This window comes from Vulpes vulpes, chromosome X (assembly GCF_048418805.1).
Source record: "Vulpes vulpes isolate BD-2025 chromosome X, VulVul3, whole genome shotgun sequence".
In the NCBI taxonomy this organism is placed as follows: domain Eukaryota; kingdom Metazoa; phylum Chordata; class Mammalia; order Carnivora; family Canidae; genus Vulpes; species Vulpes vulpes.
In genome coordinates, this window is record NC_132796.1 from 78670263 (window position 1) to 78688534 (window position 18272).

Below are 18272 nucleotides of genomic sequence, written 5' to 3' on the forward strand. Positions count from 1 at the left end.
CCCACTGAGGTGGCATTTAAATGAGCTTTAAAGGACGGGAAGAATTTCATTAGCTAGAGATTATAGGGTGAGGGAGAGGCATTCCAGAGGGAAGGAACAGTATAAGCAAACATTTGGTGGGGGAGGGGTGGTGGGAAACATTGAGCCAAAGGGCATATCCAGGAAATGCAAGATAAGTACTCCAGGATGTCTGAGATTAGAATATATTATGGAAGTGGTGAGAAAGTAAACTAGAAAGATAGATCTTGAAAGGATTTTAGTGTCAGACTCAAGGGTTTGGCTTTATTCAACTGGCGGGGCAGGCCATTAAATGTTTTGATAGAAAGTGATGCTATTGGAGAAGTGATTTAGAAAAATTATACCAGGGAGTGGAAAAAGAGAGAAAACCTTGCAAATGAAACAAAATAAGGTGCTATGCAGGATGCAAAAGGAGTGTTAATATATTATTTTTCCTCAAAAAGCATATACTCAGATAAACTAAAACCAAGAAACACCATGAAGTGATTCTATACTGCTTAGCACAGTACTACAAGTGCTTTATTATAGGACACTGTAACAACTTCTGAACATGCATTTCCACTCCCCCCAACACAAATATTATTTTCTGTGGCAACAACTACCCAGGGCACACTGCAGCCCTGAATTTTGAACCCAGTGACCAGAACCCTTCCTTCTTTCTCATGTTCATACTTCTCACTCACCAAAAGGGAAAAGAAGGGCTTTCCAACAATAGCTTTTCTTATAGGATGGTCTTTAGATTCTCTTTCTTCACTTCATTTAACAAATGAGGCCTTTATAGGGTAGCAAGGCCTCAAAGCGTCCATAGTCACCCTCTCCCCACTCCCAAATCACCTGTGCTAATTTGCTGAACAGACTTCTGAGATTACAAGCAAATATCATTGAGGAAGAAAAACATGCCATCTCTATGGCAACCTGAAAGTCTGAGAGGGAGCCCACCTTTAAATCACCAAACAATGGTCTCTTTGAGAAGTCTTTAAGGCCTGGTTTAGACAATCTTTTATTAAGAGGTTGGCTGTGGGGCAGCCCCGGTGGTGCAGCGTTTTAGCGCCTGCCTTCGGCTCAGGGCGTGATCCTGGAGTCCGGGGATCCAGTCCCACGTCGGGCTCCCTGCATGGAACCTGCTTCTCCCTCTGCCTGTGTCTCTGCCTCTCTCTTGCTGTTTATCTCTCATGAGTAAATAAAATAAAATTTTAAAAAATACTTAAAAAAAGAGGTTAGCTGTGGTTAGTGTATCCACTTCTTAAACCACAACTATAAGCCCTGACTCTTGAAATTCCTATGCAAGTGGTCTCTTTTCTTCCCACGTCGCATTAACAGGTAAAGCTATGATGCTGAAGAAAAAGTGAACATTCGTAAATGTAAATGGAGTGGTCAATTATTGAGTTCCTGCTGTGTGCAAATCACGTGCTAAATACTTTAGGGATACTATCATAAAAATGGCAAAAGTCCTACCCATTGAGATGTCGAGATCTATCCAGGCAGACCCATGGAAACAAAAGAGGAAACGACCAACATCATTAGGTACCCATTTTGCAATGATCACTGTGGAAGACACTACCATTGCTAGAGATCATATGCTTGGATTTTCTACACCAACGCCAATGATATTTTCTGTCCTAGCCCCACCTAAACCGTCAAAAATGTGCAAGAAATTTCAACATTTTAAGATTCAAAGTACATCTTCCAACTGTTTCTTATACCTTCAGATATATAAAGGTTCTCTGATAAAAGAGGTGTCACAGTTTTGGTTCAGAAAATAGAATCACTGTATTTTTTATTCATTCAACACACATTAATTCAACACTGCCATGTGGTATGCACTACTATATGGATACATTGGTGAACAGGGCAGACAAGGTCCTTGTCCTCATAGAGCTTATGTTCTGGTAAGGGTACTCAGACAATACATAAATAAGGAAGCCAAATAATTTCAGAGACTGGATACAGACAATGAAGGAAACCACAGGGTGATATGATAGAGCATGGCAGGGAGGGATGTACTTTAGGTGGCCAGAGAATGACATCCTGATGAGATGACATTGGGGTGGATGTTGGCATGATGGTGAAGAGTCAGCCATACATATCCTTAGGGAAGAAAGTTACGAATAGAGGGAATGCAAATATGGAGTTTCAATGGTAAATAATATTAACCATGTGATAGGCACTGTCGGAATGCTTTGCTTACTGAAATCTTTTCATTGTCGTTGCAACCACAAGAAGTCCATACTATTAATAACCCCAGTTTTCAGAGGGAGAAACTGAGACAAAGAGAGGTTGCAAGACCGACCCAAAGTTAATAGCTAGTGAATGGCAGGTCTAGGACTGAAATCTTAACATTCCTGCTGCAAAGTCCATATCTCAACCATATAGCGGAGAGGTGTTTAAGCAATACCAGAATCTATCCTTAAGGGTTGTAATTTGCATAGCACACACTGAAAAGTTTTACAAAGTAACCTAAATGGCTTTGGAGCTCACCTCATAACAGGGTGCGAGGAAATGGGTAGGGTCAGAGCAGTGACCAAATGCATTCCATGTTGAATCAGATTTGAAACATGGAATTTTGGTCTATGAAATTATGCCTGAGCACCCAGACTTAAACTTTTCCAAAATGTTCAGAAGCATCAGAAAAAAAGGCAGGAAATACCACAGTGTAGGAATATTAACCCTCTTCATAAACAACTACCATAAATCCAAGTTTCCGTCACCTACCTAAAGAGCTCTCCAAGAAAAACAGCCTGATTAAATGAGATAAGTGTGAAGAAGCTGGCAACATGTCATCAATACAGACAGTTGGTTCATGGGTGTAATCATCATTCTTCATTTCCCTGGAATTTTTCATCTGCAATACTTTATCTATTGAAATAATAAAAGCAGAAGTGACACCTTTAATCTGAAAAAAAAAGAAAAATACCTGCAAGCATTGACTCATTGTTCTCAAGATATAGCCACAGAGTGCAGAAAAGTCTTTTCAATTCCTTGTAAGGAGGGAAAAAAAAAAGAAGGATTTTGAACTGTAAATACTTTTTGTCCACACCATTCATTCCAGATTGTCCTTTATTCTTTTTTGGCTGTCACACGGTTTTTAGTATTATCTTCTTGACATATGTACGTACAAACAGACAAGTATAGATACTTCATTCAGTGAATGCTTAACAATGATGGGCAGAGAGCTTGCAATATATAGGACTGGGACAAGAGAAAAAGGAATGTTAGAACTAGAAGACATATGGCAGAGTTTTATTATACATGTTGGAAATGGGATTATACAAGATTCCAAACACTGCAACAAATAAGCAAGGCCTCCTTTACTTGCTGTTTCATAGTCAATAGCCCAGAGCTGGGTGACTTCTCAGGAGAGACATTAGAAAAGGACTTGACTCTGTGGAAGCTTTGGCCCTAAAATGTCATTCCAACCTGGAATTTGGTAAAAATTCCACTTATACTCCTTGCCTCAGTTTTCTTATTCAATAACCATTGAGATAGGACACTGGCAACACATAGATGGTCCCTCTTATGTAAACTGTTTTTCTGTGGTTTCTCATTACAGGGTGAAGTCCAAATTCCTTCTGTGGTATACAAAGCCCTCTATGTCTGCTTCTACCACCTTCTCTTATCATGTCCACCAACCTTGTTTTATACTAAAAATTGCCCCTTTCATCCCAGTCCTTTTACGTACACTGTTACTTCTCCCTGCAATGTGATCCTTCTCTCTCTCCTTACTTCTCCCTCTCCACCTTTTCTTGATAACTCCAACTTTCCAACTCCACTTTGGGGACTTTGGGGAGAATAACTCTGGCGATGAAGTATAGATGGTCCAGAACAGGGCTAGCTAGGAACTGGGAAGGTTCCTAGTTTGAAAGGCATTATATATATATATATATATTTAAAAATTTTATTTATTTATTCATGAGAATACACACACATACACAGAGAGGCAGAGACACAGGCAGAGGGAGAAGCAGGCTCCATGCAGGGAGCCTGACGTGGGACTCGATCCCGGGTCTCCAGGATCACGCCCCGGGCTGTAGGCGGCGCCAAACCGCTGAGCCACCGGGGCTGCCCTATCTTATATATTTTTAATCATCATAGTACATCAGTCTGTTAAAATCAGTCGTAGGGGGACGCCTGGGTGGCTCAGCAGTTGAGCGTTGGCCTTCAACTCAGGGCATGATCCTGAGTCCCAGGATCAAGTCCCACATCAGGCTCCTTGCATGGAACCTGCTTCTCCCTCTGCCTGTGTCTCTGCCTCTCTCTGTGTGTCTCTCATGAATAAATAAATAAAATCTTTAAAAAAAATCAGTCGTAGGCTATATCCAAATAATCTGTTACAAAGAATTATTAAAGTCCCCAAGTTTGCAAATGATTGAAAGCATATTCAAGGTCATTCCCATATAATATCACTAGTATTCAGGTTCCCCCAAAAGTCTTGCCAGACACCTCCCACACAATTTAGGGTGCCTGAGACTCCCACCACACCCCTATACCTAGCACTTCATACTCTGCACTAAGACTATCAGTTTTCTTACCTGTCTCCCTTGATAGACCATGAGTTCCTCAAGAGCAAATCAACATATCATTCATTTCTATATTTCCAGTGTCAGGCACAGCACATGGTACAGAGTAGGCATTTGCTGAATGGGAACACAAGCACTAATAGGTAAAGTAAGAAAACAGGAACAATTCCTTTGAGGACCAAGATGGCTCCACCTTATTTTACCTAACACATCTAAGCAGACCTAAGTTCGATAGATGCTTGCTCTCAAGAAACTGTCTCATCTTCTAATTCCATTGGTTATCATAGAACTTAATACTTTTTTTGATATGGGAGCTACATACATAATACGGGCAGAGGCTTGCCTTAGTAACCCTTTCTTTTTAATTCTATGAGCTGGCAACACAGCATAAGGTTAGATATGGGTGGAATAAAGTAGCTGAAATGGGAAGTTGGGACTCCAGATCCTTTCTAGAGGGCAGTGTTTCTAGATCAGGCATGTGGAGACCGTGTAAAGTGAAAAGAGCTTCAGAATCATAGGGATTGGATCCATAGTAGAGATATCCAGTTTGACATGGTTTAAGACAAAACAGAACCCCAAACCATTTTGGAAGCAGATCTATCCACTGCAATCAAAGGATATTATCTCCAAGTTTTCTTTCAGCTGCGATTCCCTCCCTTTCCTATATCATCAGCCTTTCATTCTCTACTGGCTCTTTCCCCACCTCCTATAAAATGTACACATCTCCTGCATCATTTCATTTGATTCTCAAACCAACCCCATGAGGTAGGCAATATGACTATCCTCAATTTAGAAATGAGAAAATCAAGGGCCAGGGGATGATATAAAATACCCAAGGTTATGCAGCTAGTAAGTGACCAGATCCGGGTCTTTAATCCAGAACTGCCTGATTCCAAGGTCCTAGTTTTTAACCACTCTGCTAATGTTTCCCTTCATATCTAACTCAGGCAAGTTGCAATTGCAGGTTTGTTCCTATTTGCCTTTCTTCCAAAATAATGGAGGACAACTGCCTACACTACCCATGTTATACTCTACCTTATACCAGGAGATTCATTATCATGTCTATCTCTGAGCATTTCTTCTTAGAATTAAACACACATGGTTTAGCCTTTAGGCTCTATTTAGCAGATCTTTAATTAAATCAGCCAAACCTGGAAAAAATGTATTATTAATTAATTAATAATTAATTAAATAATTAAGAGCATTAAGTGCCTAGTAGGTACCCATTCTGTGTTTCAGAACCCAATACAAGTTCTTGGCTCAGAGCAGGAGAAATGTACAAATATGGAATGCAAGACAGTGCGGAGTAGGTATGAGTGAGCAAATGTATGGGATTTATTTTAAATGTTCACATGTTCAGGAAATTTAAAGGACTGGTGACAGAGGCTGTCACCATTTGCCTTTGGGAAGTACAGGTTTCAGGAAATTACCACCTGCAAACATATTTGTAGTTATGGAAATTTTAAAAAAAGAAGCTCCATATACATATCTTACTTGTCTCGAGTCAACAGATGAAATCCAGAACTGCTATATTCAGAGCAGCTGTTAGAAGACTGGACACAGCTGGACAAAAGTCATTAACTTCAGGAATGAAGTATTTCTAAGCACACCAACAACTGTGTCAATCATATTTGGAGGCAACCAGATGTTTTAGCCTATGTTGTGGCTCCAGAAAATGCCCTTACCCCACCACTAAATAATCCCAAACCCTAGAGATCTATCATTTTCTTTCACTTCAATTCCTAGGGTACCCATATCCTTTCATTCATGCCAATATCCAACTGCGAGTCTCACTTTTCTATTCTGTTCAACTACGACTCTCCTCAACATGAAGTTATTAACCTATCTACTGTCTACTACACACATAGTGCTGTTGGGAACACAAGAATATATCATAAAAGGCAGCAATAGGCTCCATCTCTCAGGACCTTACAAACCACTAACATTTGGGAGACAAGAATAACATATGAGATTATTAGAATTTGCTGCCCCAAACTGATGTAACAGATGAGAATGCAGGCAGGTGTTCAGGATTTCAGAAGAGAGGGCAGAGAGATGGATGTTTTTGGGTAAGACGAGTCAAGATTGTTTCATGAAGAAGTTGTCACCTGAATTCTTGAAGGACCACCATGGTTGTGATTTAAGAAATGGGGGAGGGCTTTATAAGCAATGAGGGATGAGAATGACTCATTGGAGAGAGAAGGAATGGATGAGCCTGGAAAACTAGTCTGAGGCCAGATCAGGGAGGTTTTATGTTCCCAGTAAGCAGTCTGACTGTCATCCTATAGGAACCTGAAAGCCAGAGCTATCATGATGATAGTCTACAGGATATTGCAAACATTGATTTACCATTTTTAATTTTGTAGAAACTAGTCCCCATGACCTCTCTGTACAATATTTAATTATTTTTCTGCTATCACTTTAAATTCTGTTTTCAAAGATCTTTTTTGCTGGTTGATTAAAATAATATATTTATGATATGAACTCCCCAGCTTCAAAGCCTTTCTCTGGCCCTTAGCACTCACAACCTGAAAAGTCACTAATGCCTATCCCACTGCACTCAGCTTAATTAACTGCACAAATAGATTGTTTCTCTAATATAAAAATTATCTGGAGAGAGAAATAAAAGGAGAAGGAAGGAAGCTATGAGAAGCAGAAGACAAATTTATCTCACTCAAGAAGCCACACTGGTTATCATAACAATAACAAATATTTATAGAGAGCTTTCATCCTGAAGAATCCCAGAGCCCCAGAGCAATGAACACTTGCGGTAAATAGATTAAAGGAGCTACTCAGCTATCCAAGAGAGGAAGCCCCCTCTCCCAGGTTCAGGACACTAAGTCATTCCTGGGATAGCATTTCATTTTAGCCAAGGGATTTTAAAGGAAGCTGGATGGAACTTCCAAGTCATAAAACCTGGACAGCATGCATAAAGAACATCCCAGAATATTTTCACAGGAGAGAGAGCCTGGGAGCAACAGGAGTGTCCAGAGTCATCCTAAGTCTCATGCATTCAGATCACAGTAGCTTTAGAGGCTAGTGAAGCCTCACTGATTTGAGAGAAAAGAAGTCTAAAATACCATCAGATATTGTTTTATATCTTGAAACCATAGATTTACCTTACTACCATATACTTCCAAGTAAATTAATTCGATAAATATTTAGCAGGAGTACACTGAGGGAGAAGGGTTTTAAATCTTTTCAGAAATTCCAGCCACACTGTTAATAATTAAGAGCATGTTGTTCTGGTTTCATTTCTGGATTTTAATTAACATTCAGTAGCTGTATGATCTTGGACAAGTCATTTGGCATTTGTGGATCTCAATTTCATCTAACTAGGTGTGTGTGTGTGTGAAGGCAGGGAAGGAGGTAGGACACAGGTTGAGGGAGAAAGAATGTAACACATAACTATAATAACTTTAGTAACTCTTTTACCGGCCTGTGTGGAGTGGTCACAGGTCATTTGGCTCAAGTCCCCATTTAGAAACCTGAGAAATACAATCTACTAGACAGCACGGAGCTCCCTACTTAGAGCAAGTTTAAGAAAACATTTTAAAAAAGGAGCAGTCCCAATAGTTCATTTTTGCTTTTGTTTCTTTTGCCTTCCTGGATGTATCTTGCAAGAAGTTACTGTGGCCAAATTCAAAAAGGGTGTTGCCTGTGTTCTCCTCTAGGATTTTGATGGAATCTTGTCTCACATTAAGATCTTTCATCCATTTTGAGTTTATCTTTGTGTATGGTGCAAGAGAGTGGTCTAGTTTCATTCTTCTGCATGTGGATGTCCAATTTTCCCAGCACCAATTATTGAAGAGACTGTCTTTTTTCCAGTGGATAGTTTTTCCTCCTTTGTCAAATATATGTTGGCAAATTGAACAACAATAAAAAATAAATTTATAAAAAAATAAAATTTGTTTTTCACTTAAAAAAATAAAAATTAAAAAATTTTAAAAAGGAGCGGGTTGTGAAGAGGGTAGAACTTGGACAAATGGGTAAAATCACCAAGTATATTGAGGCATGATCATAGGATAAGCTAGTTGTAAAGGTCACCTGAACTGTTGGTTTTCAAATGACTCCATGAATTATCAAGGTTCCTTGAGGGCATGTCAGGGTCTACCAAAGGGACCCAATGCAATGACGGAATGTCCTCTACAACATCCCTTCTATTTTTGAAATTCAGCTAATGTTGGAATAACTGCCATTACTGGCAAGTCCTTTCCTCCCAAAGGTGGCCTATCATACCTTTAGAGAGCTCAGATGGTTAGATCGCTTTTCTCCATTTTGAGCTGAGACTTATTCCCTGGAGCTTCAACCAATTGACCCTAGCTCTAGTCCTTGTGGCAACACAGCAAAAGGTGAATCCTCGTCCCCACCACAGCCTTCCCAGTCTTTAAAGGCAGCTAACCTGTCCTAGAAGTCTCCTCTTCTCCAGCCTCAACAGGCTCCAGTTCCTTCACTTGTACCTTTATGTCTCAAGTCAGTTGCCTTACATATGTGTTCAACCTCACAGCCCAGATCTCCCCTCAAACTGAGGGGGGGCACTTGACGGGATGAGCACTGGGTGTTATGCTATATGTTGGCAAATCAAACTCCAGTAAAAAATATACCAAAAAATAAAAATTAAAAAAAAAAAAAACTTTGCAGGACAATGCAGGGCAATCGAGTCTCTTGGTTTAGAGAGTCTTCTATGTTTATTCCTACTTATGCAATGTGATATTACAGTAGCTCCAAACAAGGGTGAACCTCCTCAAACTCAGGGCAGCTGAAGAGAATTACTGTAGCATAGGAGAGAACTGTATAGCTGGAGGTGATGTGGGTCCATTGGAAGAGCGTAAACACAAAATGAGATTATTACTTGGTAGGCACATATGGTAGAGGGAGTTGGGTGGGTTCAGCAATATTTTCCCCATTCCCTATGAGCCTTGAAATTCAGATTCTGGGATGCCTGGTGGCTCAGTCGTTGAATGTCTGCCTTCAGTTCAGGGCATAATCCTGGGGTCCTGGGATTGAGTTCACATCAGGCTCCCTGTGGGGAGCCTGCTATTCCCTCTGCCTATGTCTCTGTCTTTCTCTGTGTGTCTCTCATGAATAAATAAATAAAATATTTTTTAAAAAAAGAAATTCAGATTCTGTGAATCAACTGACATCCTGCAACTCCCATAAATCTCTGTACCCGGGATGATCAGAACCCCTTCAGAGGGTCCTCAAAAGTCGAGTCAATAAAGCAAGTTCCTGCACGGAAACTAGTGGCCAGCTAGTAGTATAACACCACAGCTGCCCTGAGGGTTCTATACAGGAAGATCTTTCCCAAATAGGGAAGAAGGTGATAAAAATAGAAAGTGTGGGCCTACTTTCAGCCCCCAAGCACAGGTATAACTTGTTGCAACATCACATAGCACCAGTAAGTAGAAAAGCAAGGCTTGAAAGTTGGTGTACAGACTCCAAACTACCAGTCTTTATCTTCGCAGCTGTGAGCTTATCTCAAAACCAAGCACATGTACTTGCACCTTCACTTTACAGATACCTGCATGCCTGCTACCTGTAAAGGAGGCCTTGAAGAGTTCTTTGTCACATCAGACATTCTGTCTGGGTTTCAATGACATAATAACCCACATTTTATTCAGATTAATTTGTTCTGAACCAACAAAGCTGTGCTTTGACTTTGCTATCCCGAAAGGGAGGTCTCTTCAGTCAGGCACATTTTCTTCCCCCATTAGGGCAGCCTCTTGACAATCCTAATCAAGATTGCAAAATCCAGAGCAAATTAAGGGACATTTTGCCTATACCCCTGAAGAGACTCTTCTCTCTTTCTACAATCAATTCAAGGAAGTTTATTGAGCACTTGCTACAAGATAATATCTGAAAAATCACTAAGAAATCCCCATTGTATAATGAATGGGGGAAAAAACCCTTAAGTTACTTAGTGTGATACATGTTATATAGGCTTTTTTTGTATTGTGACTTTTGGCTTAATTTTGAGCCTTCTGTCCAGCCATCCAGGCTTCTCTGCCCCCTACCCCAGCACACACACATTTTCCACATGATGTAGCCACAATTGACTACTTGCTATTCCCTAAACATACCACATGTTGTGTGTGTGTGTGTGTGTGTGTGTGTGTGTGCACCCACTCATGCTGTTCCTTGTGTGGGAGACCCGTTTCCCTAGAGGCTCAAACTCAACTTCTGAATCTAACCATAATTTCTTTCTGTAGCCTTTCCTACCTCCTCAATTCCCAGATTAATCACTCAATCGCATGCTTCAGACAACACTGTTAGAGCATTAACAAACATTTGTTAAAGTTGCTTATGTATATGTATTTACACTAGGCTCAAAAGCAGAGGTTTTGTCCTGGCTATCCTCATATTTCCAACAACTAGTGCAGTGTCTGGAACAGCATCATGGTTGGGAAGTGTTGAGCACTTGAACAAAGGAAATAAGGAAGGAAAGAAGGAAGAAAAGGAGAGAGTAAGGAAAGAGGGAAGGAAGGAGAGAAGAAAGGAAGGAAGGAATCCCTTCTTTTAGTAGACCTTGAACTTCTTCAGGGTAGGTAGTACATCTGACTCATTTTTGTACCCACAAACACACATGAAGCAAACACATAATAAACCTCTGTGGAATTGGAAGCAGTAAAGAAAATGATTTCTAAATATGAAATTATTAAATACATAACTGTCCCCAAGTACTTACAGTTTCACAGTTGAATAGTTTAACTGGAAAGCAATTCAGTAACAAGGCAGACAAGCCCAAGTATTCTAGAGGTTCAGAGAAAGAAGTGAGGACTGGAGCTGTGTAGAATAGCACTTCTCAAACTATAATGTGCAGTGGGAAATTTGTAACAGTGCAGAAGCTGATTCAGCAGGTCTGGGAGGGGCCTGAAAATCTGCATTTCTTACAGGCTTCTAGGTGATGCAGATCCTGCTGATGTGAGTACCATACTCTGAGTAGTAGCAAGGATATAGAAAGCTTTCTTGGAGGAGGCACTTCTTAAGCTAGGTGCATTTCCTACCTGTTTTAGTTAGGTTACAAATAATGGAGGTGAAGCAAGAATAGCACAAATAAAGTGACTGAAGTAAGACAGAGAATGTTTTGTTTGCAGGAGAGTAAATGGAACCATATAAACTGAGCAGAGAGGTCTTATAAGAGCATAATTAGTGATGAGGCTGGAAAGATTAGGTAGGGCCACATTATTAACCATACCAAGGTATGGAGTGAGGAGTTTGTAATTTTCATTGTAAATTCTTAATTTTCGAGGCAGGGGGAGGGGCAGTGGGAGAGGTGGACAGAAAGAGACTCTTAAGTGTGCTCTGCACCCAGTGTGGAGCCCGACCTGGGGCTCGATCTCACTACCCTGAGTTCATGACCTGAGCTGAAATCAAGAGTCAGATGCTTAACTGATGGGAGCCACCCAGGTGCCCCTCATTGTAAATTCTTTTGTAAAAAGATTTTATTTATTTATTCATGAGACACACACACACAGAGAAAGAGAGAAAGAGAGAGGCAGAGACACAGGCAGAGGGAGAAGCAGGCTCCATGCAGGGAGCCTGACGTGGGACTTGATCCCGGGTCTCCAGGATCACACCCCGGGCTGAAGGTGACGCTAAACCGCTGAGCCACCTGGGCTGCCCTCATTGTAAATTCTTTTTTTTTTTTTAAGATTTATTTATTTATTTATGAGAGAGAAAGAGAGAGAGAGAGAGAGAGAGGCAGAGACACAGGAGGAGGGAGAAGCAGGCTCCATGCCGGGAGCCCGATGTGTGACTCGATCCTGGAACTCCAGGATCACGCCCTGGGCCAAAGGCAGGCGTTAAACCGCTGAGCCACCCAGGGATCCCTCATTGTAAATTCTTTTTTCTTTAAAATTTTTTTAGATTTATTTATTTATTCATTCAGAGAGAGAGAGAGGCAGAGAGAGAAGCGGGCTCCATGCAGGGAGCCCGACGTGGGACTCGATCCTGGGTCTCCAGGATCACGCCCTGGGCTGTAGGCGGCACTAAACCGCTGCGCCACCGGGGCTGCCCTCCTCATTGTAAATTCTTGAGCAAGAACTCGATATATCATCTTCCCACTGTATATTGTTGTCGAAATGTTCACTTTATAAAAGACATTTTCCTAAGGATTATTGTCATCTGATCCTTACAACATCCTCATCCAACAGTGTTAGGTCAGGTGTCTTGTTTTCATTCCCACTTTACAGGACAAGGAAACTGTGGCTTGTGGAGGTGAAGTTACTTTCCCATGGTTACTCAAACCTGGGATTAGAGACAGCAGCCACACCAAGTTTGTAGGACTCCCAAGTGCAAAGTAATTGTTCATCAAATACTGCAGCAGATTGCTACTCTAAAACAGAGGGGCCTAAAAAGGGGCACTTACGAAATTATCTTCACATTACTCCAATCTTCTCTTTAACTGCAGCTCATTATCTGGCGAGTGGAAATCTGCCTTCAGAATTCTAATTCTCTGACCCAAAAGGCTATTAATTTCCTTCTATTAAGTCGCTGAGGAATTTATCTCTGCCTATTCTTATTGTATGTTGAAGAAGAATGACATTATCCACGTAAAAATATTGGGAGACACCTGCTACTCTATTTTGAGAAATTTAAAAGAAACCATTTTGAGTCTCTTAATAAGATCAGGATCTCCTCCTAGAGGTCTTGTTACTGTGGTTTCACTTGCCATGCATATTTTGTTTGTTTTTCCAACCTGGTGATGTGATCACTCTGTTGTTGCCTGTTATGATCCTATGGGAATCTACTGTTTCCCAAATTTCCCTTCTTTAGAGATTCTGTTTTGGAGATTTTCAGGGCCAGGGGACTGATAGTGTGACACCACTGTCATACTTTCCAATGCTTTCTTTTCACTTGTAGAGAACGGAGTTTTGTCACATTGGAATTAAGCGGGTCCAATTCCAACTAAGCTGCTCGGGGAATTAGAAAATGCTTTTTCTCGGGGATCCCTGGGTGGCGCAGCGGTTTGGCGCCTGCCTTTGGCCCAGGGCGCGATCCTGGGGACCCGGGATCGAATCCCACGTCAGGCTCCCGGTGCATGGAGCCTGCTTCTCCCTCTGCCTGTGTCTCTGCCTCTCTCTCTCTCTGTGACTATCATAAATAAATAAAAATTAAAAAAAAAAAGAAAATGCTTTTTCTCAAAAGGAGATAAGAGAGACGAACTCAACTGAAATATGTACAGAACTTGTATTATCAAACCTAGCAGGTTCTCAATCAGTGTTTCAAATTCGATGAATTTCTATCATGTCTCTTGAATGTTCAGACTATCAAATTGAGGTTATTTGTGTTTGTCTTGTTACTAATTATTAATGAAAAAAACTCCAAAACTCCTACTGGCTGTGTGACTTTGGGCTAGTCTTTTAACCCCTCTGAGCCTCAAATATATTATTATCTCAAAAGGGGAAGATGAATTGTACCTATTGTAGGATTGCCATGAAGATTAAATGGTATAATACACACAAGGCACTTTGGGCAATGTCTGGCACCACAGTAAGTGCTCAGGAAATGGTGGCTGGTATTCTCCCACTTACTCACGCTTTCTCTGAAGAGAACATAAATGAAAGGAAACTTAGAAAGATCCAAAGAACATATCCCACCATCTTTAAAGACTGTAAACTGGAGAACAACAGTGTTATCTGATAAATTGTAATTATGCAGTTGACTGTTGAACAATATGGGAGGTTCAGGGTGCCAACCCCTCTGTAGTCGAAAATCTGCATATAACTTTGACTCCCTTAAAACTTAACTCTTAACAGCCTACTGGTAACAGGAAGCCTTACCAATAACACGAAGGGTCAACACATACTTTGTATGTTATATGATTATATACTGTATTCTTTTTTTAAGATTTTATTTATTTATTTTTGAGAGACACGGAGAGACCAGCATGGTCCATGGGAAACAGCAAACGTCTTAAAAAGTTTTGCAGCATTAATAATAAATGTATAGATGGAACCTCTGAAACATTTCCGAATTTCATAAAGGTTTCCAAGGTGAACCTAATGATTATGGATGATCTCATGTATCAAGCCTTTAGTAGTACAGATAATCACAGAATGTCAAAGATGGAAAAGACCTTACATACTAATCAGCAGTAAGCAAACTTTTTCTGCAAAGGGCCAAATAGCAAATGTTTTTGGCTTTGTATGTCATATAGTCTCTGTCATAACTATGCAATTCTGTTGTTGTAGTGCAAAACTACCATAGACAATACTTACATACAAATAGGTATAACTGTTTTCCAATAAAACTTTATTCACAAAACTAGGTAGCAGACTGGATTTGGCTGCAGTTTGCTGACCTTATCCAACTGATCCAACCCTAACTCAACTCCCACATATTTAATAGGTGAGAACAGAGAAGGACTGTTTCCCTAGAGGGGAAATGGCATGTGTGAGGTCACAGTGCTAATAAGTGACCAAGTGGAGACTTTCAACCTCCCACTTCAATTCCCATAACACCATGGCAGCCATTTTTTATGGTCTGTGTACTTTAAGTCCTGGTGTTGGTACTACACTGCCTTGTCTATTGATGCTAAGGGACTTAGATTTGATTTGTGTTGGTGTTTTTTAACTTTTACTTTTTATTCTGTATCCATGTAGTTTAAAAGCCTTGGGGTCATCAGCTTCACAGAGAGAATATACAAATCCCTCAATTTTGTTCAGGTTCCTAGAGTTCTGCCTCCTTATATATTCAGAGAGAGCATATACTAGGTTCTGTTTGGCAAAATGTTCTAACTTCTGTGGCACTGAGGGCTAGATGGAGTGGGGCAATTTCTGTCATATTGTGCCCTACCTTACACAGCTCTCTCACAAATCATTCTGTAGCAGGGGTTCCACCAAGTTCCCACTGTATATATGCATCACTAAGCTAGATGTAGGAAGGAATGAATGATAAGGATGAGAATATTAATAGCAGTTAATTTGTGTGTTCTGACTATACACCAAGCATATTATATACAACATCCCTAAAACTTCATCACAACACTTTAAGGAAGAATCAGGGGCACCTGGATAGCTCAGTGGGTTAAGCATCTGACTCTTAACCAATTTCAGCTCAGGTCATGATCTCAGGGTCTTGGGATTGGGCTCTGTGCTGGGGATTGAGCCTGCTTAAGATCTCTCTCTCCCTCTGCCCCTCCCTACCCTAGCTCAAACGTACATTCTCTCTCTCTCAAAAAAAAAATCAGATAGACTAAATTGCTTGGATTGGAACCCAGTTTGGTCCGTGTTGCAACCCTGGGCTGTTTTTACTACTACTGTTCTCAAAGCCACAGATAGTTTTTTTTTTTTAAGATTTTATTTATTTATGAGAGACACACACACACAGAGGCAGAGACATAGGCAGAGGGAGAGCCTGGTATGGGACTCGATCCAAGCACCCCAGAGGATCACTACCTGAGCCAAAGGCAGATGCTCAACCCCTGAGCCACCCAGGTGCCCTAAAGCCACAGATTCTTGAACACTCTTCTAAGGATGGGAGGTGAAAAGCTGAAAGCACTTAGCCCAGTGCCTAGCACCTAAACACTGCATTAATGGAATAAATTATGCCTTCATCGGTTTTTGTTACTCACCAATTTCCTGCATATGCTCATGCACAGAGAGACACTGACCATACAGAACCTTTCAACACTTCCAGGCCAAGCCATGCCCTTCCACACACACCACTTTGCCTTTACATGTGCTGCCCATTCTTCCTGGACTGATTCCAGTGAGAAACTCCAGCAGACTCTGCTGATCACGGAGCCCAACGCAGTTGCTCAGTCTCAGGACTCTGAGATCATTACCTGAGCTGAAACCAAGAGTCAGACACTGAACTGACTGTACAACCCAGGTTCCCCCTGAATTTAAATTTTTTTTTTTAATTTTTATTATTTATGATAGTCACAGAGAGAGAGAGAGAGAGAGAGGCAGAGACATAGGCAGAGGGAGAAGCAGGCTCCATGCACCGGGAGCCCGATGTGGGATTCGATCCCGGGTCTCCAGGATCGCGCCCTGGGCCAAAGGCAAGCGCCAAACCACTGCGCCACCCAGGGATCCCTGAATTTAAATTTTTGACATGTGTTGCCACATCACCCCCACAAAAAAGTTACATCAATTTCCACTTCCACCAGCAAGGTATGAAAGTGACCATTTCCCACACTCTTAACAACACTTGGCCAAAGCCAACATTTTAATTGCCAAAGAAAGAGATTATACCTAACTTACATTCATGAAGTACAATTTGAAAATCACTTAACTAAACACCCTCTCAAACTTTCAACCTTGAGATACTGATATCCTGTGAAATTTCAAAAATTGGCCCCAATAAATTGGAAGTTTTCAGGTGAAAGTCCATTCAAAAAGAAAGTTTCCCCTTCAAAGCAGCATCTCTGAGCCAAAGCAAAGCAAGACAGTAGTAAGGCCAGATGCAGAATTAGAGATTTTATACAAGAAAAACACTCCATTCTTTCACGGAGCAGCTGAAGTCACTCAGATTTGAAGTAAGAGTTCAGCTTTCTCTAAGCTTCTCCTGACCTTGCTTAGCCGATTGCCTTCTTAGGTTTCTGGGCCATTGTTTCAGCCAGCCTCCAAATCTGTCCTGAATCATGGATCTTCTGGGAAAAGATCTATTTTCTCTAGGGAAATGCAGCCTCATCCTATCAATTTCTGGGGGGTGAGGGGCATGCACATATATGCGAGTGGGGAGAGGGGCAGAGGGCGAGGAAGAGAGAGAATCTTAAGCAGGCTCCATGCCAAGCATGGAGCCCAACATGGGGCCCATCTCATGGTCCTGAGATCATGACCGAGCGGAAATCAAGTGTTGAACACTTAAATGGCAGAGCCATCCAGGTAAATCTTATCAATCATCCTGATCATCTTATCAAATGATCTTGACATCTCAATAACAAAAACCTGCATTTGAGAGCAATGCACTTTTAGGTGACTAAACAGCTTTGAATTGTTACTGTCATTGTTGGTGTTGAGGTGAGTGATTCCTCACCTTCCTGCAGGTCCAGTTGTCACCAATAGCGAGATGGCCTGGGGGCATTTCCTTACTTGGAAGAAGTGAGCTCACTAAGGTCATCAACAGAGTATCCACTTAATCAAATGTCCCAGAGAAGAGCAAACAGACAAAAGCTACTTAATTTATTCAAAAAGTTTGTACTGAGCAACTACCTAGCGTCAGGTACTATCCAAAGGGCTAAGAGCACTATATAGCAGTGACCATCCAAAACTCTTGCCTCTGCTTGGCCTACATTGTGTGTGTGTGTACAATCAAGAAACTAAAATATACGGCATGGCAGATGGCAACTAGTGTTATAAAGAAAAATAAAGCAGGGAAAGGGGATCAAGAAGGGTTTAGCTATCAGTGACTGAGCACCTCCTATATGCTAGACTCAGTGCCAAGCATGTTCTATACCTGTTGAAATGAGAGGGGGAAGAGAATGGGGAAAGGAGAGAGCAGCTCCACGTAGCTTCAGCTTCTCTTTCCAGTCAGTTTGAGGGCTGACACTGCCCAGCTTTACTGAGTAGAGAACAAAGAAGGGAGAAGGCAAAGTGAGCCCCTTTTCAGGTTTTCATGCTTTTAGATCTTCCTCATAGAATGTCTTCTGAATTTGTTTAGGTGGCTGTTTCAAGATCAGCCTCTGATATCAAGCACAATATGGTACCCGAAGGCAAACCTATATATCCTTTTGGGTGTTCTCCTGAACCCCAGTCCGGCACTTTTTTCCCCTATAGCCTCCCTCTCCCT

At 41.2% G+C, this 18272-nt stretch overlaps 1 protein-coding gene across 5 annotated transcripts in view; it reads right to left on the bottom strand.

The window, feature by feature from the left end:
• The window catches only part of COL4A6 (collagen type IV alpha 6 chain), a 282819-nt gene that overhangs the window by 193315 nt on the left and 71232 nt on the right, over nt 1–18272 (bottom strand). Inside the window, exon 1 of one of the 5 annotated variants that reach the window (XM_072743212.1) lies at nt 2731–2874. The exons of the other annotated variants lie outside the window; for them this stretch is intronic. The gene's annotated coding sequence lies outside the window, so the exon portion shown is untranslated. Of the gene's footprint in view, nt 1–2730; nt 2875–18272 lie in introns of those variants that run through there. 5 annotated transcript variants of the gene reach the window in all.